This window comes from Bactrocera dorsalis, chromosome 2 (genome assembly GCF_023373825.1).
Source record: "Bactrocera dorsalis isolate Fly_Bdor chromosome 2, ASM2337382v1, whole genome shotgun sequence".
In the NCBI taxonomy this organism is placed as follows: domain Eukaryota; kingdom Metazoa; phylum Arthropoda; class Insecta; order Diptera; family Tephritidae; genus Bactrocera; species Bactrocera dorsalis.
The window spans coordinates 60,990,559-61,016,537 of NC_064304.1; the positions used below are offsets into that span (position 1 = coordinate 60,990,559).

A 25,979-nucleotide genomic window follows, 5' to 3' on the forward strand; every position below is an offset into this window, starting at 1 on the left:
TGTTTATGTATATTGCTGTGATAAATTTATTTTCTATTAGTAAGAAAAAAATATTTATTAGTATTGATTTCCAAAAGCACAGAAATGATTCTGTGAATTTATTCATTAAAATCGCCACTCAGAAGTCGTTTTATCCCTTGTAAGCGAGCGATTTTCTTAAATCTCACGCTCCCAGATAAAACGATATACCTCGTCCTCGTGGGTCAATTTCAAAAACCACAGGAATGATTCTGTGTGATTCTGAAAGGCCAACGCAGAGTATTTAAATTAAAAGTCACACAAAATAGTTGAGAATTCGCAGAAAGGCAAACGAAAGAAAAAGAACTATAACTTCAATAATGCACAAGCATACAAACATACATATGCGCACACATGTGAATATGTCACCAACCAAAAATTGAAACATTGTTCTACAAAAACAACAACAGCATAAGTATGGCAACATTGTGTTGTGTTGTTGTGTCGGCCGAGCTGTGCCGAAAGAAACGAACAAACGATCACCGATTGTCACCGCTTCGCTTGCTGCTCGCACATCTTCGCAGACAAGGTTACGTTACATTCATATGGATGGAGCGAGGTTGCGCAACTTTGCGTTACTTTTATATGGAAGGTTGCGCAACCAGAATCTATCGCAACCTTTTCCGTATAAGAAGTATAACTTCAAAAATTGATAATTTTCATGAAGCCAATACCTTGTACAGCAGAAAACGGTCGGCAAACTTCAATAATCGAATTCGCACAAATTTTAGTTGCCTCATTTTTGTCCTCAGCAGAAATTTGTTTTAAGGCATATTTGTTGTTTGTAGCCTTACAACAGTTATGCCTGTGCAAATTTGAAGTCTGATTGTTTTTATATTTTAACACAGCCGAGCACTTGCGGCAATAAATAAAGGCAGTTATAACTTCGCCAAGTGCATTATTAACTTCGGACAAAATATTCCATAGGGAACTGCGCCCTTTCCTTTGACCACTTAAAGTACATATACATATGTACTGCAAAGAATTTTTTCACTAATTATTTTGTTTTCCTCCATTTTTCTATAATCACATACATACAATTGTACCTTATCACAAACTTTTACATACATACACATACACTTCTTAGCGCGCATCGCTTGCCATCAGAACACAAAGAACTTGTAAACAGAAGTGCTTGAGTAAATCAGTGTTTAAGGGATGATATACAAACCGAACGCTGGCGATCATTTCAATCATTGAAGCATAAGTATGCATCACTTCGGGTATTTTCTGCTGATACGAACGTTCATAAACAAATCAGGTATTAGCCGATCGCTACTGATACAAAGTTGTTCTCTATCGCTGATTTGAAGAAAACAGTTCGCTTCGTGTACATGAACTGAAATGGCAGAATCAGACAGAGTAACGGATCAGTACTTAAGTATAAACAAAAATTTATTACTCGTTGCAGTTCTCTGGTATGTACATATGTAAATATGTGAAATGTGCACAAATTTTCCATAGAATTTCAACATTCCAAGAAGACGAGGTGGCAGTTAGTATAAAAATTTAAATTTGCAAAAACAACGGAATTTTATCGAAAGCGTGAGCGAGCTTAGGAGAGAATCATGCAACACATCAATTTACGATCGTCAGAGAATTTTCAAGTGTAGCGGCTGCAAAAGTTGCGAAAATTTGGACTGACTGTTCAAGGCAGGAATTGTGAATTAAGAGACAGGTTGCTATTACACTTCGGTCATGTGTCGGAGTATGAGGATGAAGATGAAAGTGAAAATGAATTACGTTCAGGGACAATGGTAGAAGCACCAACCTCTCGCCAAGTCAATATAGTGTCCAACCCGCAGTTCTCACTGAGGGATGTGGAAGGAATTATTTCAATGTTTAATAGCACAGACGAGCAGAGTATTGATAAATGGTTAGAAGAGTTTGAGGATAGCGCGGTAATTTTTATTTGGAGTAGTTTACAACAATTTGGGTTTGCAAGGCAGCTTCTTAGAGGGGCAACTAAATTGTTTGTACGTAGCCAGACAGGAATTAGAAGTTTCAGTTCTCTAAATGATGATTCTCGACAGCCATCAAGCTGAGAGAAATCATGTCACCAACGCCGGTAGATCCAAGGGTCGAAAGAAAGTGCTTTAATTGTGGAAGTGAATCTCATTTGGCCAACGGTTGTGATAAGTTAAAGCAGATAAAATGTTTTAAGTGTGGACAGATAGGTCGTCAATTTAAATGCGATCGTAGAGGTGACGCGCATATTAAAATAGAATCAAAAGACAGTAGTGTTTTGGCTGTTTGAGGGATGGGATTAATTTCGAAGTAACTTTCCATGTTACTGAGTTGAATGATTTGCCATGCAAAGTCATTCTGGGAAATAATATTTTGAAATATTTGTTTTAGCGAAAAGGGCGCTGAATTAGGCAGGAAAGAGCTGAAAAGTTTAAGTGATGAAGTTAGTTTAAGACAAGGCATGTATGTCAAAGTAAAATCGAAAGCGATTTCGTGGACGATAAAAGATTTAAAGTAAAGAAAGAAGAGGACGACGCTATTGGTAATCATTTGACCTTAAACAAATTTGCTGCAATTTGCGAAACCCTTGAAGAAAAAGATACCAATCCAGATCCAGCATCAAATCTTGATTTAGGTAATTTGAACGTGAAGATTCAGGCAATAGATGGTATTCCTTTTTTCCCAACACCAAGACGCGTTTCATGCGCTGATGAGAAGAGAATAGATAATTGGCCGATTGTGGAAGTGGAACCTGTGCGTCAAAGGTCCACACGTAGCGGGCGTGCCTTTTAAATGCACCTCTGACCAAAAACTACGTACACATACTTAATTCAAACAATATTCGAACTGTATAGTTGAGCATAGTCGAGAATAGTTGAGTGGCGGAGTAGTACCAGAGATAAAGAGATCCCCAACTTTCCTGTCACTGGAAATGTGAGGGCCGCTCACCTACCGAACTTTGACAGTTGACTGGATTGGGTTTTGACGTTTCGCAATTGGAATAACTGGAACGCAGCCGTTTCCTGCGTGAAATTATATGGTTTGTAATGAAAAGAAAGTTAAATTTCTCATTTCATTTTTTTTTTTCAACGTAACGCAGCATTATAAACAATATTTTTCGGTTTCTGTTCCGGTGTACAGAAAAGATGGTTTTCCAACTCGTGAGCACGCCACGACCGTGTGAAAAACATAGCATATCCAAATTTATGCCTCACACTATGCGACTATATTTAGGTCCTGTTGATTGACTTCTCAAATTCAATTTTCACTGGAAACGGAATACGTTTGAACTTAAATGAGAAATCCTTAGACATCAAAAGAATTCGTAGAATCAAGCATTCTCCCCAATTAAGAAGAAGAAGCATTCTCCTCCTTGTATTCGATAGATGCGTCACAATCAGTCAGGTTCCATTACACACTTTCGGCGCTTGAAGATTGCGAAACATAATAACGACGGATCCTACTTTGAGACGCAAATGATGCGGTGGCATACCAAGCCTGTCCAAAGAATTTAGAAATACCACTGAATAATAATATTGTCAAAACGATCGATCGATTTGTATGAGCGCAAGTCTCCCGGAATTTGACTTTGAATCTTCCAGTTGAAGTCAAAAACATCGGTATTTTTGGCAGCTAACATTGCACGTGCACTTAAGGAATCGTAGTTACGATAATTTGGCCAATGTCCGAACATTTGTGACGAGTTCATTTTTCGTGAATTGATAAAGGGAAGATGGAATTGATATCGAACCACCGGAAGTATCAACCGTTACTGTACCATTTCCAATTTTTAGCGAAGAAGATGTAAAATGTCTTTGACAATGTCGATGTTTATATCGAAAAGTATGCGAACTTCATTTTCATTCCAGTGATTAACGTGTTCCAGCATTTGTAATTGCTGGCTTACTTCTCCAAAACTTGCACACATCGAACCATTCACAGTAAGCAATGACTCAAATAAAGTTGAACCGCGTACATTAATCAATAGCAACCGAAGGTAAAAACAATCGTCGTTTTTCGGGTGGATTATGTAAATTCGTCCTAATGCATTAGTTGATAAGACACCTGGATGTCAATCTACTGGTTGGCCTTGCTTTCTGCGTAACTATTCGACGATGCATTCCATATATAATACCAAGGTATTTTCGAATAGAGCAATGTTCTCACAAACGAATCACTGACGAAAGTTGAGAAAAAACTCGTCAATGTTAATTTTGTTGCTCTCAATGTTTTCCACTGGCTATACTGTATTCTCTGGGTTGAAATACACTCTTTGGCCATTCTCCAAATTAACTGCGAGACGCACAACAGTCGGAAAACGTTCATGAAAAGAAAATATCCTACAAAGCGCTTTATTGCAATTCACATATCGATCATATTGTTCAAGACCAATAATCGCCATGTTGCTTCCTTTGGCGACGTACTTACAAACGTATTTTATCGATTACACCAAACTGCAATACTAAATATTGATATGAGTTTTGAATGTGATTTAGACAACAGTGGAGAGTATAGTACGATCCATGTGTTGCCAACTTCGATACTCCCGCCTCTAAATTGAATGCTAAATGTTCTGCCATTGTCGTCTGGTGAGCGACGCCGATAGAGTGGATATCCATCATTTCTAGTTTGTGTTTCCGAAAGAAAAGTACGTGGATACTGTTTCGTGCATTTATTGACATGAACCTTATTGGTTTTCATCACTTCGTATAATACTGGATCTTTCTTTGCATCAGGAATTGCCGCATTATTGAATGCATTCATTAATTTGATCTGGTGTAATCACCTTCCACCATCCAAAGAAGAATGTGTGCGTGCGACAAACCTCTCTTTTGCCACTCAACAGAGTACTATACATCTAGCATCTAACAGCACCATATATGCGTTGCTTCAAGATAATGTCCATCGAAGCTGTTGCTTGAAAAGTCTTGCTGTGACATCGTGACGATCGCTTTCTGATTGATCGCTACCCATAATACCGGACGAATGTCATCGCATCCTGGGAGCACTCGTTCATGTGCCTTGGGCTGCTAATATGTTGATGCCAAAAAGAACGCCGACCGATATTAGCGCGACCTCTTCATGGCATCGTGACAAATTTCAAGCTGTAATTGATCACTTTGTGTGAAAAACACATAACATTTTCACGGAATAATTTTCAAAAATTTTTGAAGCAAACGCCAAATTTGAAAGATTTAAATAATTGAAAAAAAAAAACAAAAAAATTGAATAAAAACATTTGTATGGAATAAATTAACTTTTTGGAATTGTTCAATTTTCCGACTTTTCCTGATGAAAGACATACAGGTTCTATATTTCTAAATCTTTCCCGGTCCACAACGAACAACCTCTTAAAATTTCATCAATATTGGTTCAGCCGTTCTCTTAGCATTACTAACGAAAAAACATTCATACGTTTGTATGAGAAAAAGAAAAGGGCTGTTTTTAGGGGTATTCTGGCAATTATTCGGATTTTTTTCTCCGCATAAACCATCCCTGAACCTCAACGAACATTTAAAAAAAATAATTATCAAATTTGGTTCAGTCGTATGAAAGTTATGAGCGTACATACATGTTGGCGATTCATTTTTATTTATATACTTAGATTATATGCGAACGGAGGAATTTGTTGAAAATTAAAATCAAAGAAAATGCCATATTTAAATATATTTCATTAAACGTTTTGCAATTTGATGCATAGTAGCATTAATTTTCAGTTACAAATGAATAAAAACATTTAATAATTGAGTACTAACAGGCTTAATTCACCTTATTAAGTATTGAAAGATTAAAAGTCAGTTGTTTTAATATACCATAAAATCATAAACAAGGATTTAAGTAGTTTCGCCATTATTAGAAGTCCAATATACATACATATGTATAATAATTTGCAAGCGTACTCAATGTTGGGGTTTTGATTTAAATGCCCAAAAATTATTATTTTTTCAATCTGGCTATAATGAAAAATGTTATAAAAAACGCTTATTTTGAGGCGCTCTCACAGTGGAATAAGTTGGGCATCCCATTATCCCTGGTAGTATTGAAATAGATAAGAGGGGCAGACAGGCCGCTGCCTGCCAATTGAAATGTAAACTGTAATGTAATGTAAAATAGTTATAAATTAGAATAAGTTAAGTGAGTTAATAAGTTGTGAAAAATGTGTAAAAATATTAAATTAATGAACTTATTAAACCAAAAACTACATGTATGTATTTAAGGCATGTGCGAATAAAAAGATATAATATTTATGTTTACGTAATATGCAGTAATGCTCTTGATTTGTTCTTTCACATGTTGAAATTCCAAAATTAAATCAAATTATTATATATGCACCAAGTTTAATAGATTTGCAAAATTAATAAATTTTCTTGGTTGTCCATTTCTTTATTTTGTCTTGTTTGTTTTTGTAAAACGGCTGGTTCACAGCAATGTGCATCTGTCTGACCATCTGTGGTGTGTGGTTTTCTTGTGGGGTTTGAGAAAAATAACCTCAGAAATCAATTGTGAGATTTTCTTACAAAAGGGCTGTAAGATTTTCGAATTCAAAAGCAAAATTCATTGCTTAGGAACTTCAGTGGAGTTCCCACAATGTAATTTAAGCTCAGATAATGAACTAGAACATACTTAAACAACTGAACAAAAAGGAGACTTTAACAAATAGAAAAACGATTGTAGAAATCATTAATTATTTTGACAATATCAAACGCCTTTCACCACATGCAGATATTTTTCACTTTGACAAAATTTTAATTCCATATTTTCATGTTCTATAAAACAAAAACTTTACACATGTTGAGTTTAAATATCTAAATTTATTTGATACGTTAACACTGTTTTAGTTAATTATAATTTACACGAATGACTATACTCGTAAAATTATTATAAACCAAGAAATTTGCTTTACTCAATACTTTTCCTTTTTCCTTTTAAACTGATTTTTCCTGACTTCTTGATTTTTAAATTTGACTATATAGTGCTCCCCATCTTCTCCTATTTTTAACTATCTTAGTAGTCTATATGTATTACATACTTTATCTAATCGTTTTCTTACATTTCCCGCATTTACAAAATTAATGTCAATTTCTTTTTAATCTCTGTATTTATTAATGTTTAATACGTTTTGCTTTAATTATTTGGGGATCATTTTTGGTGTTTCTTATAGAAAAATGGAATGTTTGGAAATTATCCTGTACTCGAGTGAATATTTGTATGATTATAAGTACAAATTGCTTGTTCTATTTCCAAATAATTCAATTCTTTGTCTTCTGATGTATGTAGTTATTAGTCTTAACTTTTCATTGAGTGTTGTGTGAAGTCATTTATTGTCACTTATACCTGTTTTGCCTGTTGTTACTTCAACTTTGTGTTCATTTGATCACATCTTTTAATAATTGCGTTATTAAAGCCCTGCTCTTGGTAAATTTTCATAACTTTTGGAGGTCCCATAGTTTTAAATTTTTTAATAACGCTCTTTTCGACTCAAGCCAATTTAATGTCTTAAGGGGTTAGGTAGGGATAGTCAGGTAGAAAAAATAAGAATTTTCAATATTTTTTTTTTGCTATTAAATCGTGTTATTTTACAAAAGTAGTAATATGGCATTATTATAGAATGTTATTCTAGCAAAGATTTATAATATGGTTTCAATAAAATTTTGCCAAACCCAAAAACTAGTTTATCTCTTTTTCTAGGTAATCTAATATCGCTTTAATTTTATTTGGGTTTGGTTTTATATCTGTCCCGTTATTTCCCGTTTTAGAAATTTACACTTAGTAAGCTGTACTTTGAGGCAATTATTTTGTCCGATCTGGCAGTAATGGAAAATGTAAAAAAACGCTAATTTTGAGGCACTCTCACACTGGAATAAGTTGGGCATTCCTTCATCCCTGGTGACAGCGTACACACTTCTTGGTACCCTCACTTGTGAATGAGATCGGTTAAGATAGAGCTTGGTAGTTGATCCTCTGACCAACTCAACCCTTAACACTGCAATCGCTAACGTGGTTTTCCGTGGTTCGGGTCTTTGCGTGGCTATAGAGAGTTATTCAAGAAGACATTGTCATCGAAGCCAACGTAGTCGTCGTGGCACAGGAGCGTCAACACACGCCGCAAAACATCGTAATCGACCCCTACACAAACGGCGGTAGAAGGAGATCCGTAGAAGCGTTACCCTGTCACAGCACTTTCTTCGGGTGACGACATTATAACGCGGGTGACAGTATTTAAATACAAATTATAACTATATATATGATTTTTACATAAAGCTAAATAAATTACGATTCGTGTTTACAAATTTATTGTAACGAGCCCTGGACACGGCGAGTATATCCCAGCAAATTATATGAAGCAGGGCTTACGATAGCCTTACCCCACGGCGCTCAAAAGCACAGCGAATCAAATCAATGCGTTGATCAGCACCCTGAGAATGCTAAGCATTTTCAGTACCAATTGGCAGTATGGAGTGGACACACTAACCACCTTGGTCGGGTTCGAGGCCCATCTGAAACTTCTGCCGTGTTTTGGGTCCGGCACCCGATGAAGCAGGGGCAGCGTGCTAAAAGCGATAATATCGTCTAAATATGCCATACAATTTTTTGCTTCAGCGTTTCCATTATTTGCTTATCTACTTCCGCTTTGTGCACTTCCGGATATCGGTAAGATTTAAAATAGATAGGGTCCTCATGGATTGTTTTAACCCTGTATTTAATTTTATTAGTGAAAGTGAGCTGGTCCCATTTAAATTTATTTAATAAAGATTTGAGGCTTTTACATTCCTCTTTATTTAGACGGCTTAGCCTGAATTAAGTTTCATCGTCGTTGGCATTTGTAATATTCAGAAGGCTATCAAGGTCTAATGAGTTCTTGCTATTTAAAAACTTACAAAACTTTCCACCGAAATTAATAGTTTTTTCTTTCAGATTTATTTTCGAATTTGACTTTTTAAGTATATCAAAACCTAAAAGTCCACCGTAATTGTTAGAAAAATTATGCTCATATGATTTCAAATTTTGATTATTTAAAGCAAGTGTTTATTTTTTTAGCACAACTTTTAAAATTATTGGTTTCATTTTTTATTGCTTTTTTGCTTAATATATCTGGTTTAATTAAACTAACAGATGAACCCGTATTTATTAAAAATTTCATCTTCATTTGAGGGTAGTTCCGCCGTTTTTAAAATTATTGGTTTCATTTTTTATTGCTTTTTTGCTTAATATATCTGGTTTAATTAAACTAACAGATGAACCCGTATTTATTAAAAATTTCATCTTCATTTGAGGGTAGTTCTCCGAGGCTTTTATTTGAAAAGGTTTAATCTCTTGATCCATTGATTCTGGTTGACCGTATCTACAAATATTCGACTGATTTGAGTCAGCGGGCTTAATCTTTGCAATGAATTCGTTTGTAATAAATCCTTTTCACCAAGATCATTTGAAAAGTCAAAAAGATGTCAAGCAAAATGCAGTTTATGAAATGTCGATTAGAATTAAGCCTTTTTTGTACTATTTTGATTTTATTATAATTATACTCTTGCAAACAGTTGATACAGAGTATTATAGTTTTGTTCACCTAACGGTTGTACGTATCACTTAAAACTAATCACGATAGATATAGTGTCAGATATGTATATCGTCACCTGAAATGCAAAAATTAGAAGTTTCAGTATTTTGTTTTTGCTATTAAATCGTGTTATTTTACAAAATTAGTAATATGGCATTATTATAGAATGTGTTGACCTGAAGTCACGAAAATTTCAAAAAAAAATTAATTTCCAAAGTTGTAGTTGTTTGTGTTGATCCAGTTCCAAATAAAAGGTACTTGCGGTGACAACTATAATAAGTCCTTGGAGATTCTTCTAAAATCAATTGGACAAAAAAAAATTAGTTTTATAAATAGATAATCCTGGGCTTGATCGAAAGATTTTATTTTTTATTTTTCCAAAAATTAACAAAATGGCGGCCTCAGGAACTTTTCTCTAAGTTTTTGGGAAAAAATCAACATTTAATTGGTCTTAAAAAATCGAAATTTTTGAAAAAAAAATCCTTCGATCAGGCCCGAGTTTATTATGTATTCTAAAAGCTGTATAAATTTCATTAAAATCTACTAAGCGGTTTTCGAGTTACGGTTGTCACCAGTTCAAAAAACATAGTTTTGAGAAAAACGGGTTTAAAGTTTCACAATAGCGCTTAATCCCAAAATTAATTATCGGACCAACGTGAAATTTCGCAGAATATTTTTAAGGTATTACCCTTAACGAAAATGCAAAAAAAAATAATTTTTTCAAAATTCTGACTATCCCTAACCCCTTAATACAATTCTTCGAGAACGTTTTATTCTATAAGTTCAGTATTTTTATCTGAATTTAAGTAATAAAATGAACTAAAATCAATAACACATACATACATATGTGTGTTTGTTGTTCATAGAAATATAAACGTACTTTTCGGATCTCAAATTTGCATAGAAGGTTATAATCCTCGATCGGATTTAGTAAAATGGTATCTTTCATTGTTCGCATATCCCATTGAATAATTTACTTTTTCTCCACTTTTAAAATTAAATTTGTTTCTTAAAACAGTAATATCTCTTTATATTTGCTACAAACTACGATTAGAAGCTTAAAAAAACGTGAGCGTTAGCAGGGAACAAGTTCTAGAAATAGTTAGCAAGCATTTTCCGATCAGCTCGATCAATTAGCCTCACAATTGAATCGATTAACGTCTCCCACCGTTCAGACTTATGCTGCGGTATCTATTGACCCTTTAGTTGCAGATAATAATGCTAGCTGGGACCTAATTAAGTCGTTGCCTGAATTTAAAAGCAATTCATCATCACATCCGGCATGGCGTACCGCTGCTCAGTTTGCAATGACTTATTATAAAAAGGGTTCGGAAAACTACTACATTGCAACGGGAATATTTCGAAATAAGATTATTGAATCTGCTAATTCTACTCTTTCGTCGTTCAATACAGTGCTTAATTTTCAAGCAATCATTGCAAGGTCGGATCAATCGTACTCCGACAAAAGACCATTGTATGTCCTAACTTAGTGTGTTAAGGCAAGGTACGATGTCATTTTCCGAATATTGTGACAAAGTTGACAAACAATTAACTCTCATAATTATCAAACAAATAATGACCCATAGTAATAATAGGGAAATTATTGGAGCTCTTAACGATCGAGCAAGAGAAAACGCTTTACGGGTATTCATTTCGGGGTTTCGTCGTCCAATATGCGACTGCCTTTTTTCGGCAAGGCGAAAGGATCTTCCCTGCGCACTCGCATTAGCTCAGGAGCTTGAAATTACTCACATGCGTCATGACTTTGTCAGCGCTTTTGCCTCAGGAAAATCATTAACAGCAAATCCTTATTCGCAACCGCAAACTGAACGCATTACCCACAACTTTCAAAACACTCACACTAGGACAACGCCAATGGAAATCGACAATAATACCTGATATTACCATAAACACTCTTCTCCTCAAAATCATTACAATCCGCATTACCAGCAAAATAAAAATAATTTTCAACCACTTCAGTCAATACGAAATGCTCCGCCACAGCAGCCTTTAACGATTTATCCTACGATATTTATGCGATCACGCGAGCAATCCTCCTCAAATCAGACACCCCTAAATAAAATGCAAAAAGCTAACTTTCTGCCTGAAAAAGAAATCTTTGATCAAGTAGATTACGAAGGATACAATGAAGAGTATTCTCAAGGTGATAATTTCAGAAATTATGCTGAAAGTTGTTACCTTGATTATGATACTAATAACTATAATCAAGTTGATAGCGAGACGAAACCAGTTGAAAAAATTAATTATTTAAACTGAAGTCGCTCCTGCCCTTTATAACTAAAACTTCCAAAAGCGGTTAAGAGCTACGCCTTTTAATCGATTCCGGAACTTCTAAGCACTATGTTAAAAATTTTTCGTTTCTGCATGGCATCAAAAGTATCGGTAGACCCTTCAAGTTAAAGTCTATCAATGTGACAAATTTAATAAATAAGAAATGCCTGATGAATGTTCTGGATCATACCTCAACATTTTACTTACTTCCCAACTTAAGTACATTTGATGGTATCATTGGATACGACTTTCTCAGAGAAATTGAGACAAATGTTGACACTGAAAATGTATACTTATTTTTCCGTAACGGTAAAGAGAAACTACAGCATCTATCATGCAGCCAGAGCAATTTGATTGCAATAGAAGAAGACACTGTTCCATTTTGCATTAAACTCAATTTCGGCATTATAGCAAAAGCTATCCGTATCCGGTTTCAGTTGCGCCGTTCATTAATAACAAAAAAAGAACACTCCTCAGGGACGGCATAAATAGAGAATCATGTTCTCCATATAATTTCCTCGTCCATGTTGTATTCAAAAAGGCTTTAGATGAAAGTGGGAATTTGAAGCTACGACTGGATTATAGGAAAGTTAACGAACAAACAGTTCCTGATCGATATCCAATACCGGACACAACTATAATTTTAGCCAATTCGGGAAATTCAAAATATTTTACCACCTTAAGTTTAAAATCAGGTTTCCATCAGATTGTTATGTGCGAAAAAGATAGAAAAAAACTGCATTTAGCATTAAAAATGGAAAGTATAAGTTTTGTAGGCTACCCTTCGGTTTAAAAAATGCGCCAAGCATATTGCAGCAAGTGTTAGACGACGTCTTCTGCGAAGACATCGGAAAATGTTGTCACGTGTACATCGATGACATAATTATTTATTCACCTGACGAAAACTCACATTTGGCTAGCATCGATAGAATTTTAGGCAAGTTGGAAAAAGCGGGAATGAGAGTATTGACAGAGAAGTCAAAGTTTTACAAAACCGAAGTTGAGTTTCCCTGTTTTTTGTTTTCAGAAAAGGGTATAAGAACTTGTCCATATAAAGTCCACGCAATTTTGAATTATAAACTTCCAACAACACTGCGCACACTGCGATCATTTCTCGGTCTATTAGGTTACTATCGTCGCTTTGTAAAAAATTATGCCGATGTGGTAAAATCATTAACCAAATATATTCGTGGAGAGAACGGACATGTAGGGGTAAAAAAATCCAAAAATGTTGAAATTTAACTTAATTGTGTGGCGCTGAATGCTTTCGAAAAAGTAAAGCGAGTGTTAGCTTCCGAAGACGTTTATCTTCAATATCCAAATTACAACCAACCTTTCGATCTGACAACGGATGCCTCGTCGACTGCTTTAGGTGCAGTTTTGAGTCACCACTACAATGATATCGAGAACTCTTTCTGCTACAAAACAAAGTTACGCCACGAACGAACGAGAGCTTCTTGCTATCGTATGGGCTTTGAAAACGTTGCGACATTAGCTTTATGGTGTAAAAAATATAATCATTTTTACCGACCACCAATATCGGAAAAAATCCCAAAAGTAAAATGAAAAGATGGCGCGCATTAATAGAAGAATTATTGCCAAATTTTCACTATACGAGGTGTGTTCAAAAAGTATCGCGAATTTTGTGTTTTTTTCAAAAATTATTTATTTATTCATGAATATCTATTTTGTCCCCTTCAAAGTAATCCCCATGAGATATTATACGCTTGTGCCAACGGGTTTTCCAATCTTCGAAGCACTTCAAAACACACCTCGTAAACCTGGAAAAGTGGAAATAATGTAGCTGAGGCTCTCTCTAGGCAGTACGTTAAAAATTTGGAAGAATCTGAAACAAACGAATCGCTCACAGTGAAGAGTCATTTAGTTACACTATAAAAACTATAAGGCAACCTGTTAATCAATTCAAAAATCAACTCATTTTATCTACAGTGGCGGACAAAAGTCTACATACACCCCCTGTTTTCTTCGATGTGAGAGTACAAAAAATTTTTAGAAAAATGTGTTGATACAGTTTTATTCTAATCTTCTTTCTAATAACAACAAACTTAAAAAATCCGTTAATTAATATAAAACTACAAATTTATGGAATAAAAACTCAAATATTGTGTTGACAAAAGTCTACATACAGTACAAAAATATCTTAGTTCAGTGCGAAAAACTTTACAAAATGCTAGTTATTAAGACGTTTTAGTATTTAGTTGGGTCCCCATTGGCATCTATAACTGCTTGAAGATGCCGTGGCATTGATTCTGCTAAATTTGTCAACGCTGCAGATGTACTGCTGTTCCAAGGTTCCAATATGCGCTCTTAGAGTATAGCAGAGGTAGAAACTTGGTGCTTTCTAATTCTACGCACCAAAATCTCCTCGACATGTTCAATAATATTCATATTTAGACTTTGAGGTGGTGTATTTAATTGCCTTGGAGTATAATAAAGCAACCAGTCCTTACCAATTTGCGCCGCATGCATCGGATCGTTATCTTGTTGAAATATCCAACTGGAACCGAGCCCTAAATTATCCACCAAAGGCTTCAAATTATGTTCCAACAGAGACTTATTCTTATAACCGTCCATTTCACCTTCGATAAAGTCCGAATTTCTAACTCCAGAGGCCGCAACAGCTCCCCAAACCATTACGCTGCCGCCACCGATCTTCACAATTTATACTACGTTCTTCGGTTCAAGCGTGGCGTTAGTTTTCCTTCAAATTTTAGCCCTTTCATCACTACCAAAAAGGGTGAATTTAGAATCATCTGTAAATGAAACTTTTTTCCAAAAATCCATTTCCTTTTCTTTGTGTTTTTTGGCGAACTTTAAAAGAAGTTTCCGATTTTTTCAGAAATAAAAGGTTTCTTCCGTGGTGTTCTACTGTGGAATCCGTTATCGTTTAGAGTTTTTTTTTATTGTTCTTGGTTGGATACTTATTTGTGACGTACTTACTATGCGTTCGGCTATATTTGGAGCATTTACTTTTGGATTTTGGTCTACTTCGTTGAGAATCAGGCTGACGTCTCTACGAGATTGTTTTTTTGGGCGTCCACTGCGCGGTTTATTTTCGTTGGAACCATTATTTTTAAAGTTTTTTAGAATTGTCTGTACTGTTGCTCGACTCAAGTTTAAAATTTTAGAAATTTCACCATATGATTTTTTTTCTTTTCTTTCTTTTATCACCAAATTTCTTACATCAATTGATATTTCATTTCGCGGAGCCATTATAGCTATTGAAGGGCTTAAACCACAACTAAATTCAATAAATATCAAACAATAAACATATTGAAATAAAAGAAAAAGGCTAACGTTACCTTACTGTTAATATAACAATGTACAAAGTATGGGATTTGAACTGTATGTAGACTTTTGTCAAAGCAATTTTTGAGTTTTTCTTCCATAAATTTGTTGTTTTATGTTAAATAATGAATTTTTTTAGTTAACTGTTATTATAATAAATATTAGAATAAAACTGTATAAATACATTTTTCTAAAAACTTTTTGTACTCTCATATCAATGGAAATAGGGGGTGTATGTATGTAGACTTTTGTCCGCCACTGTAAATGGAATACTTTCAATAAAAACACTAGAGTTTTGTTCCAGAAATTTATTCGACACGCCATCGTTTGAAGTGAAACATCTGTAGGCGCGGGTAAACAAGATTGTCGCCGTGGCGATACAGGCCGTGGTTGCGATCACCATTATGGAATGTATGGGCGATAAGCAGTCTATACGTAGTCCATATGTAGCATATATATGTATATATGACGTGTCGTATCTGTGTCGATTTGTATGCAAGCTCATACATAAACATACATATTTACGCTGGTTAGTTGGAGAAGCTGTTACAGCGGCAAGGGAAGCATTGGCAATTGGCGATCGTTCGTTTGTGTTTTCGGCACAGCTTGGATTTTCTACTAGCAACACAATGTTGTGACTCTTTGTCGTCGCGTCAGTTCTTCGACACATTGACTCTTCGACAAAACGTGAGCTTCAGCCATTGCTTGCCCGTGACAACGGATATTTCGCATGAAGCAATAAATGTACATATTTTCATACAAAACTGTGTGTAGACAAACTTACAAATATAATACGTATGGTCTGTCTTATTCCCAGCGGGGACAAAATAAAGGCCTCACAAAAGCAAGGCAATGTGAGGCCTTATTGGTTTAATACCTTCCCTTTCTCATGAATGCCTCACAATGACCTTCTTTTAGTAGCGTAGGGTAAGGTGTACAAAATAAAGAGACAATAGACCAGAGCCGCTCAAAATAATGCGCAATTTTTCATGCCTATACTCGGAGTATAGGCAAGCAAATGCAGTCGAAGCATGTACGCTATGACGCTAATTCTGCCTTAAAATTATTGTTTTTCTTAATTGCTTTTTTAATCAAAAACCATAATTTTTGATTTTTTTCTAAATTTTTAATAACAAAATAACCAAATAGCGCGATTTCACTCAGTGTACTAAGCAAGCGCGCGCACACAATCATACGCTGGCAGATATCAAATGTGTGATTGTATGCGTTGGTAAATAAATTGCGTATTATTTTGAGCGGCTCTGATGTAGACTATGATATTCATTTTCAAAGCTGCACAGCGTTTATAAATTTTTTACTTTTATCTGCCGCCGACCTCTTGTCGCCACTGAATACTGCGTATATGCAACCGCGTTACTGTTTGCCATTATTGTTCTATTTTTCGTTGTCTTCGGAAACGCTGCGTTTATGCATATACAATAGTTATTATATTTTCTTATTTCGTACGCGGACTTACAAGTAAGTTGTAGTCTTTTAAAAGTCTAGATTAATAAATTAATTATTCTATTGAAATGAGATAAACTAAATGTGGAGTGAGTGATAGACATTTTCGTCGACTAAGCAAGAAAAATAAGAGCACAATTGAAATCGTGAAAAAAGCTATTGTTCCAGAAAATGAAAATGTTCCTAGTTGTAGCAAAAATGTATCCGAAGAACTAAATATAAATATATGTAATGTGCATAATGTGCGTAATGCGGCTACTGGTAACTCTAACAACAATAATAATGACATAAATGCGAAAATAAGAAATTGGTGTGTCAAATATAAAATTCGTAAGAGGGCATGCGATGAAATTCTCCAAATATTTCGTAGTGCTGACGTGCGGTTACCTGCATCAAAGAAACAATTAATGACGTTGCCTAACTCAGAAATTAATATAATTGATGTGTCGCCTGGAAAATACTTTCATTTCGGAGTAGAAAATGCCCTTTCTTTGATGAAAATTTCTTTACCTCCAAATATGGATTGCCTATATATTGATATCAATATAGACGGGTGCCCGCTTGCCAATTCTTCATCACTTCACACTGAATTTATCCTTTCAATTGAATATGTAAATTGAAACATATAATACAAATATAATCGATTTAGACTAAATATTCCAAAATGTCAAAACGGAGCTACATGATAATAAATGACGAAAATTCTCCACCTTGTGAGTGTGGAAATAAAATGAAAAAATTGGGTAAGTAATTAACATACATAATTGTGTATATTAAATTGATTAAACAATTTATTTATAGAAGAAGAGGTGCAGCAAATGAAAAACTTAATTTGTGAGCTACATGGGAAGATGGATAAACTGTTAGAGAAAGCATTTCTGAAATCTACAAGCCTGGACATATTTCCAATAAAAAGCGTTGAAGAAATGAAACATTTTAAGGGAAATGCTGAAATGTTTCCAAAAAATTACGTAGTAAGTTAACTGAATGAACAGTATTTTCTGCGAAACTATATAATTAATACTTTCCTGATTTCAATAGATTTGTAGCATTAAAGAATGTTATTATTATTTGGAAAATTTGTGGTTGGTAGGTTTGTTTTAATTAAATACATAAATTCACAACTCACAATTGCTATTTCTAATTTTAGATGCTCTGAAGTCCCCCGAATACGGCTTCCCAAATTACGAAAATGATATTAAAAAATCGATACAATTAATAAAAAAAACCTACGATAATAAATCAAAATAATATATTGATGAATTAAAAGTCTTTCGTGTCATTATTAAACAGCTTATTTTTATTAAAACAATAAGGGCTCATTTACTCCTTTTTTAGATAGCAGAGGTGAGGCATCATTTACTCCTTTTAGAGATAGCAGAGGTAAGGCCTCATTTACTCCTTTTAGAGATAGCAGAGGCGAGGTCTCATTTACTCCTTTTAGAGACAGCAGAGGTGAGGCCTCATTTACTCCTTTTTTAGATAGCAGAGGTGAGGCCTCATTTAGTCCTTTTTTACGTCGCTTGAGGTGAGGGCTCACGATGTAGGACATGCAACGTTAAAAAGATATGAAGCTTATATGGCGGAGTAAGCCCTTTCTACCTTACAATTCCGACATGAATAAGCCCATATGAAGGCCTTTTATGCCCCGCTGGGTTTGCTTACATGCCCACATAATTACATGCATACATATGTATGTACGTAAATATGCGCGATATAATACCCAGCAAATAAATAAGTAAATATATTTATTTATTTTTTTGGGTACATTTCAAAAATGGATAAACAAATGTTTCTAAACATTTTAAATAAAAAATTTAAATTTTAAGTGTGCTTAAACCGGCTGTTAATAGCAGCAAAATCAATTTCTAACGGGATATCGACCCAAAATACACATTGTATCTTGTACGTGCAGAGTTGTTATGGAAATAAAAATAACTTCATAGGTGCCGCATTCACCACACATTAATCCTATTCAAAATCTGGAACTTTTCGGAAAATCCCATTCAAAAACATCGAATTTCATCAAAATAAGGCCAAAAAGCAGGATTATGGACTTAGTGGGTCAAAATATTCAGAATTAATACAAGAAATTGAGTGGGGATCTTGCATCGATGTCTAAGGACAATAATAGCAACAAAATGTAGGCCAAAAACGGCTAAAACTATTGCAATTACTTTTGATTTATAAAAATAATCATTAGTGTACGAAAATTTATAAATATAAATTATGCCCATTTTAAGCTTTAGCATTATTTTTTTTATTTGTGTAAAAAAAATATTTTGATGTGCTAAATTTGATTTAAATATACATCTTTTGAAATGGATAGAAAAAACCACAAAATTTATTCCTTTTATAACAAACAAACGTGTCGTAATTTTATAGAACTAGGTGTATGTAAACTTTATTGGTCCACTGTATAACTTATTAAACCTACATTAATTAAATATTTAGGTAATTATGCATGCATGACTTTATTATACATTTCCAAAGATGTGAAGGAATTCGTCATGAAATAGTTCAATTTGTACGTGCATGCTTGTGTGCTTTCATATAAAATAGTATATAGAAAATATACATACATATGTACATACCTATGGGGTATTCCATACCAAATCGAGCACTTTTGAACCCGACACCTTTAGATTTTTCTGAAACTTATCCATCCTTTTCTACCCCTTGAAAAACATTTTTGAGAATTTTTTCAAAATTTTTTGTCCAACTTCAAAAAAGTTATGAATTTTTCAAAAAAATGGCTTTTTTATTTTCAAATAGCCATAACTTTTGTAGAAATTGAGTTTTGGGGACCATTTTTTTTCAATTTTTGTTTTTGAATGAACTTTTCGAAAAAATACACGAAAAAAATTTAAAACCATCAATTATATAAAATAATCGTTTTTCGTATTTTTTTGTAAATTCGCCATTTTTGTTTTTTGTTTCTTTTTCTCCAAAAAAAACTTCAATCAATTTAACAACTATCCCTGTTAATCTCGGAGTGGGCAGATTTTTTTTTATATTTTTTTTATTTATTTAAAAAAAAATTGTCAAACTTTCAAAAATGAAAAAAAAAAAAAATTTCCGCAAACTTTATTTCTATCATATTAAAAATATATGTTGCGGTTATGTTTTAGACAATAAGAAAAAACCGTATTCATAAATCGATACACACTAGCGTATAGTTTCTAGTATACTGACTAAAGGTATGTAAGTCTATAATTGTCCAAACCTAGTTTATCGACCTTACTAATGGTAAAAAATTGAATCTTGGTGATTCTATTCGTAAATTAAGTCTATAAATTGAGAATATTATATCATAAAATTGTTAAATTATATGATAGAAATAAAGTTTACGGAAAAAATTGTTTTTCTTTTTTGAAAATTTGACAAATTTTTTTTAAATAAATAAAAAAATATAAAAAAATCGGCCCACTCCAAGATTAGCAGGGATAGTTGTTAAATTGATTGAAAATTTTTTTGGAGAAAAAGAAACAAAAAACAAAAATGGCCAAATTTCAAAAAATGGCGAATTTACAAAAAAATACGAAAAAACCGATTATTTTATATAATTGATGGTGTTAATTTTTTTTCGTGTATTTTTTCGAAAAGTTCATTCAAAAACAAAAATTGAAAAAAAAAAAATGGTCCCCAAAAGTCAATTTCTACAAAAGTTATGGCTATTTGAAAATAAAAAAGCCATTTTTTTGAAAAATTCATAACTTTTTTGAAGTTGGACAAAAAATTTTGAAAAAATTCTCAAAAATGTTTTTCAAAGGGTAGAAAATGATGGATAAGTTTCAGCAAAATCTAAAGGGGTCGGGTTCAAAAGTGGTCGATTTGGTATGGAATACCCCATATGTAAGTTAATACCACCAGTTCATATTACATGAACATATTCTTTATCTGTCATAAATATGTAACATGACACTTATGACCCATATGGTCCGTATTTAAACATTATATGTACTTTGCTAATACTGTCCGCCTTAGGTGGTCCAAAAATATAACTCATACATTGTAAGATGAATCTTTCCACTTGAAACATATGTCCTACATTTGTCCTATCTCAAGTGGATTGTAGATATACTTCCTAGAATGTAAGATTAATATTTGTATCTAGGCTTAAGCAAAATATTGTATTTAAGAAAAAGATAATAAAGAAAACGGCAGTCGACCACAGGCAGTTGCCCGTGGTTGCCCACGAAACTCAAACCGAACTATTAATTGGCGATCCTGCCAGGAGAATCGTAAAACTCCTGTCGGACCAAAAACAAAACGCAAACAAGTATCGCGAACTCGCGAGAAAAGAAATACAAAAATACTAGTGTGTTATTCGAAACACACTAAGCAATTAACGGCAAAATAAAAATTGCTAAGAGACATAAGAAAAAATCTCAGCGCCACAATTAAAAAAAAATTCAAGTGTTTGCCAACTGCCTATCGAACGCGCCACGTCTATACGGATTACGAGCGAAAAACAAGCTAACGTACGCGTTACAACAATTGAAAAAATAAATAAAATTGAGAAACAAAAAACTACAACAGTTTCACAAATAAAGTGATTTTAAAATGTGTATTGAAAAACCAAAAACTGAAAGTGAAAATTTTTGAAAATTTCAAACAAATAGAAGAAAGTGCGTGGATCTATAAACTATCCACATAAAAACAAATAAATAAAAAAAATTCTGTAAATCAGAAATTTCAGCAACAAACTGATTTCATTTAAACCTCGCACATGGCCGCCAAAGACGACGCCAACGCCAACCGCCAAAATTCGACTTAAAAAGCAACAGCAGCAGCAAAGTCAACAATAGCCGCAACAGTAGTAACAGCAGCAGTAGAAGCAGCAACATAAAATTAGTTGTAAGTAAGGCTTATACATATGTATTTATTAATTAAATTAAGTATACAAATTGTTTATTGTGAGTATTAATTTGCTTCATGAAACTCACAAATACATATAGTATATAAAAAAGGGCAAACCCGAAAAATAACGATTATAAAAAAGAGGCGATAGGAATAAAGAATTTTTAAGAGATCAAGATAATTTTATAATTTTTCAAAATGGCAGTGAATAATTTTACTGTAGACGATATAGCTAGATTAATAGCTACACAAACTGCAAACTTTAGAACTGAGATAGCTCAGTTGAGTAATAGAATTAAAATTCTAACAGATGCGTCACACGTAATTGAGTATGAAACCCAAGGAATTAATGATTCCATAACATGTGACGAAAATTTAGACATAATAAAGTCTTTGCCAGAATTTTCCGGTAAATCTTATGTCAGCTGGAGAGAAGCTGCAAAAAATTCGATGAGCCTATATATTGAAGGTAGCAGAAGGTATTTTGGAGCACTAACTATCCTCCGAAATAAGATTGTAGGTAATGCCAATGATATGTTAACTAATCATGGCACAGTTTTGAATTTAGAAGCAATATTTGCAAGATTTGATTTTGCTTACGCCGACAGACGACCAATTCACGTAATTGATCAAGAGATGAGCGTTATGAGACAAGGATCGACATCCTTAATTGATTATTATAATGAAGTCAATCAGAAATTGACATTACTAATAAATAAAACTATAATGACGCACGGCACCAATTCAGATATTACAAAACAATTAAATATCAAGAATCGAGAAACCGCGTTAAGAACTTTTATAACTGGTTTAAATTACCCTCTAAACCAAATATTATTTGCATTAACACCTACCGATTTGCCAAATGCTCTTGCTAAAGCACAAGAACTTCATTCAAATCAAATACGATCGCAATTTGCTTTGCAATTTTCTAAAAACAATCATGAAATTGGTTTACGAAACCAGCCTCAAGCTAACCGAAGATATTCGAATTTTCAGAATAACTTAAGGTACCCCCAAACAAATAATAATTCATACCAAATGTATGCCAATCACCCAGAACCTATGGAAGGGGATCAATCAATCCAATTAACAAATAAACCCAATAATGTGCAAAGAAACCAACCACATGTTAGGAGTAACAGGTGTAATTGGCAGACCAATTATCAGCCAACAAACATACCAAAAAGGTCAATTGAAAGTGCGCAAATAAGCGCACAACCTCAACCAAAAATTCAACGAATTAATAATATTGGTGAGAACCATTTTTTAAGGGTGAATTCTGATTTGCCGTATGTTATTAAAACCGATACAAAAACTGGGCAAATCTTTAGAATTCTCATAGATACGGGGGCAACCAGCTCATATATACGGGCCGGAATTTATAATAATAAAAACATTTTAGTAATTAAGAAGAAGGTTAGAACCATTCATGGTTCGACCATAATAAAATATTTTCATAATATCAATCTGTTTGGTATACAGGAACGTTTTTATGAAATTAACAATTTAGAGAGCGATCTTTTAATTGGAATTAATTTCCTAAATAAAATCGGAGCGACAATTGATATTCCGAATAGAAAATTGATTTATGGGAATAATAAAACAGAGAAAATAAATTTTCTCAATGATTTAATTATACTAAACCCCTTGGGACAAAAAAGTCCTGAGGCACCCGTCAATAATAATATTAGCAAAAATGATACTAAGGATAGAAAAATTAATGAAGCAAATGCTCGCAACATTTTGAAAATAAATAATGTTGAAATTTCTAACGAAGTTGCTGATACGTATAACTATAATAATAATGAAAGGAAAGATATCAACATTCCATTGCTAAGAGAGGATGTTATTAAAATAATAAATAAAGCTCATCAAAACGTGAACATGGATTTACCTTTTAGAACAGATATTAAAGCAGAAATTAGAACTGAGGATGACAAGCCTATATGGTCCAAACAATATCCTTATTCTATATCTGCAAATAATTTTGTTAATAAGGAAATCGAAAGTTTACTCGTAAAAGGGATTATACGACATAGTAAAAGCCCGTATAATTCTCCCGTTTGGGTCGTTCCAAAAAAAGGAATAAATGAAGATGGTAGTCCGAAATTAAGACTGGTCATCGACTTTAAAAAAATTAATGAAAAAACAATAACCGACAGGTACCCAATGCCTAATCCCGAGGTGATACTTTTTAATTTGGGAGAATCAAAATACTTTTCCACAATAGATTTAGAGTCTGGATTCCATCAGATATTGATGGAAGAAAACGATATAGAAAAAACAGCATTTTCTGTAAATAACGGAAAATATGAATACCTTAGAATGCCATTTGGACTTAAAAATGCTCCAAGTATATTTCAGAGAGCAATGAATAATATTTTACATGAATTTATAGGAAAATTTTGTCACGTATATGTTGACGACATAATAGTATATTCAAAAACTCTAAAGGAACATATATCTCATTTGAAATATATAGTACAAACCCTCGAAGAAGCCCATATGAAAATATCTATAGAAAAATCTAAATTTATAGAAACCGAGGTGGAATTTTTAGGATACGTTGTATCCCATAAAGTTATAAAAACTGATCCCAAAAAAGTAGAGACAATAAAAAATTACCCATATCCCAAGACGTTACGACAACTTAGAGGATTTTTAGGATTAACGGGATACTATAGAAAATTTATAGGAAATTATGCAACAATAGCTAAACCACTAACAAAACACTTAAAGGGAGAAAATGGTAAAATATCGCAGTATATGTCCAAAAAAACAATTATTAATCTTGATCAAGAAGGAATTGTTGCTTGTGAAACCTTAAAAAGAGCGTTACAAGAACAAGTTGAATTAGCTCAACCAAACTTTGAGAAAAAATTAATTTTAACTACTGACGCATCTAATGTTGCTGTAGGTGCAGTCTTATCCCAAGAAGGAAGACCAATAACATTTATTTCAAAGACATTAAATACCACCGAACAAAATTACGCAACAAACGAAAAAGAATTATTCGCCATAGTTTGGGCATTAAAGACATTACGCCATTATCTTTATGTAGTAAAAAATTTAGAAATTCATACGGATCATCAATCATTAGCATTTGCAATGTCCGAAAAAAATCCAAATGTTAAAATGAAAAGATGGCGAGCTTTTATTGAGGAGTTTTCTCCAAAAATTATTTATAAACCGAGAACAACAAATGTAGTTGCTGACGCATTATCAAGACAAGTAGTATTAGAAGATTTAGGAAATACAATTAAAATACAAAACAGAAACAGAATAATACATAAAGATAATATCAAATCTTAAATTAATATGCAAGAAAAAGAAATTTTTGTCTAAAAGTTGTCACATTTAAAAAGACTTCAATCAAAAAAATAATTATAAGTCAAAGATAATATAAAATGTATCTAGGAGTCAAATTTAAATAAATTGTACATATAAATTAAGATTTTAAAATGGAACTGTTTAAATTGATAAAATAGTCAATAGCCTCACGTACTATATCCCTTTGAATCGGGACGCTTCAATTTAGAGGTGGGGGAGTTAATACCACCAGTTCATATTACATGAACATATTCTTTATCTGTCATAAATATGTAACATGACACTTATGACCCATATGGTCCGTATTTAAACATTATATGTACTTTGCTAATACTGTCCGCCTTAGGTGGTCCAAAAATATAACTCATACATTGTAAGATGAATCTTTCCACTTGAAACATATGTCCTACATTTGTCCTATCTCAAGTGGATTGTATTTAGATATACTTCCTAGAATGTAAGATTAATATTTGTATCTAGGCTTAAGCAAAATATTGTATTTAAGAAAAAGATAATAAAGAAAACGGCAGTCGACCACAGGCAGTTGCCCGTGGTTGCCCACGAAACTCAAACCAAACTATTAATTTGTATGTATATAAATTGTATGCAGAGTCGTTTGTGCATTGTAAATATGCGAATCTGTAAGCGTACATTCCTTAACATCGGAAATAGCATAACTTTTCTCATTTATCACTGAAAATGCTCAATTCTTCTATCTTCGTGTTCCCTGATGTTAAATGTAGTGAAATACGCTCATCCAAAACAGTAAATACCCCAAAAGTGAAATATCCCTAATCGTGAACCTTCTCTGTTATCAGAGAACGTTTAATATAGAGAAGGTTCACGGCGCGAATAACGTAAAAATATTTTTGGCTAACTCGGCAGAAATGGAAGAGTCTCACCACAGACAAATTATGAGCGTGTTTCACCACATTTAACAGCGATTAAGGGGGTTTTAGAGTGTATGAGAAATAACATGTAAATGTAAATAAGAGAGCCAATGCAGGGCAATATACATACATGTGATTATATGATTTGAACTCGCGAAAGCGAACATAAACACATATGGTTATGATACATGTGCATATATGTAAGTTTTGAATGATAAAATTTACGATTAATGTACATTTGTCACAATTGTAATATATTTCATTTTTTTTAATAATATTATGATAGT

General features: G+C 33.4%; 1 protein-coding gene, 2 long non-coding RNA genes and 1 pseudogene across 3 annotated transcripts in view; 2 read left to right on the top strand and 2 right to left on the bottom strand.

Annotated features, from left to right (window-relative positions):
- LOC105221823 (coiled-coil domain-containing protein lobo) overlaps window positions 1-25,979 on the top strand; it is a 481,480-nt gene that overhangs the window by 74,865 nt on the left and 380,636 nt on the right. The window lies entirely within an intron of this gene.
- LOC125776828 (uncharacterized) overlaps window positions 1-25,979 on the bottom strand; it is a 226,253-nt gene that overhangs the window by 57,819 nt on the left and 142,455 nt on the right. The window lies entirely within an intron of this gene.
- LOC125776891 (small nucleolar RNA U3) lies at window positions 114-243 on the bottom strand (annotated as a pseudogene).
- On the top strand, window positions 16,346-18,319 carry LOC125776771 (uncharacterized). The gene is made up of 5 exons (XR_007421911.1): window positions 16,346-16,621; window positions 17,256-17,349; window positions 17,408-17,580; window positions 17,648-17,695; window positions 17,757-18,319. It is a non-coding gene; the product is annotated as an uncharacterized LOC125776771 (long non-coding RNA).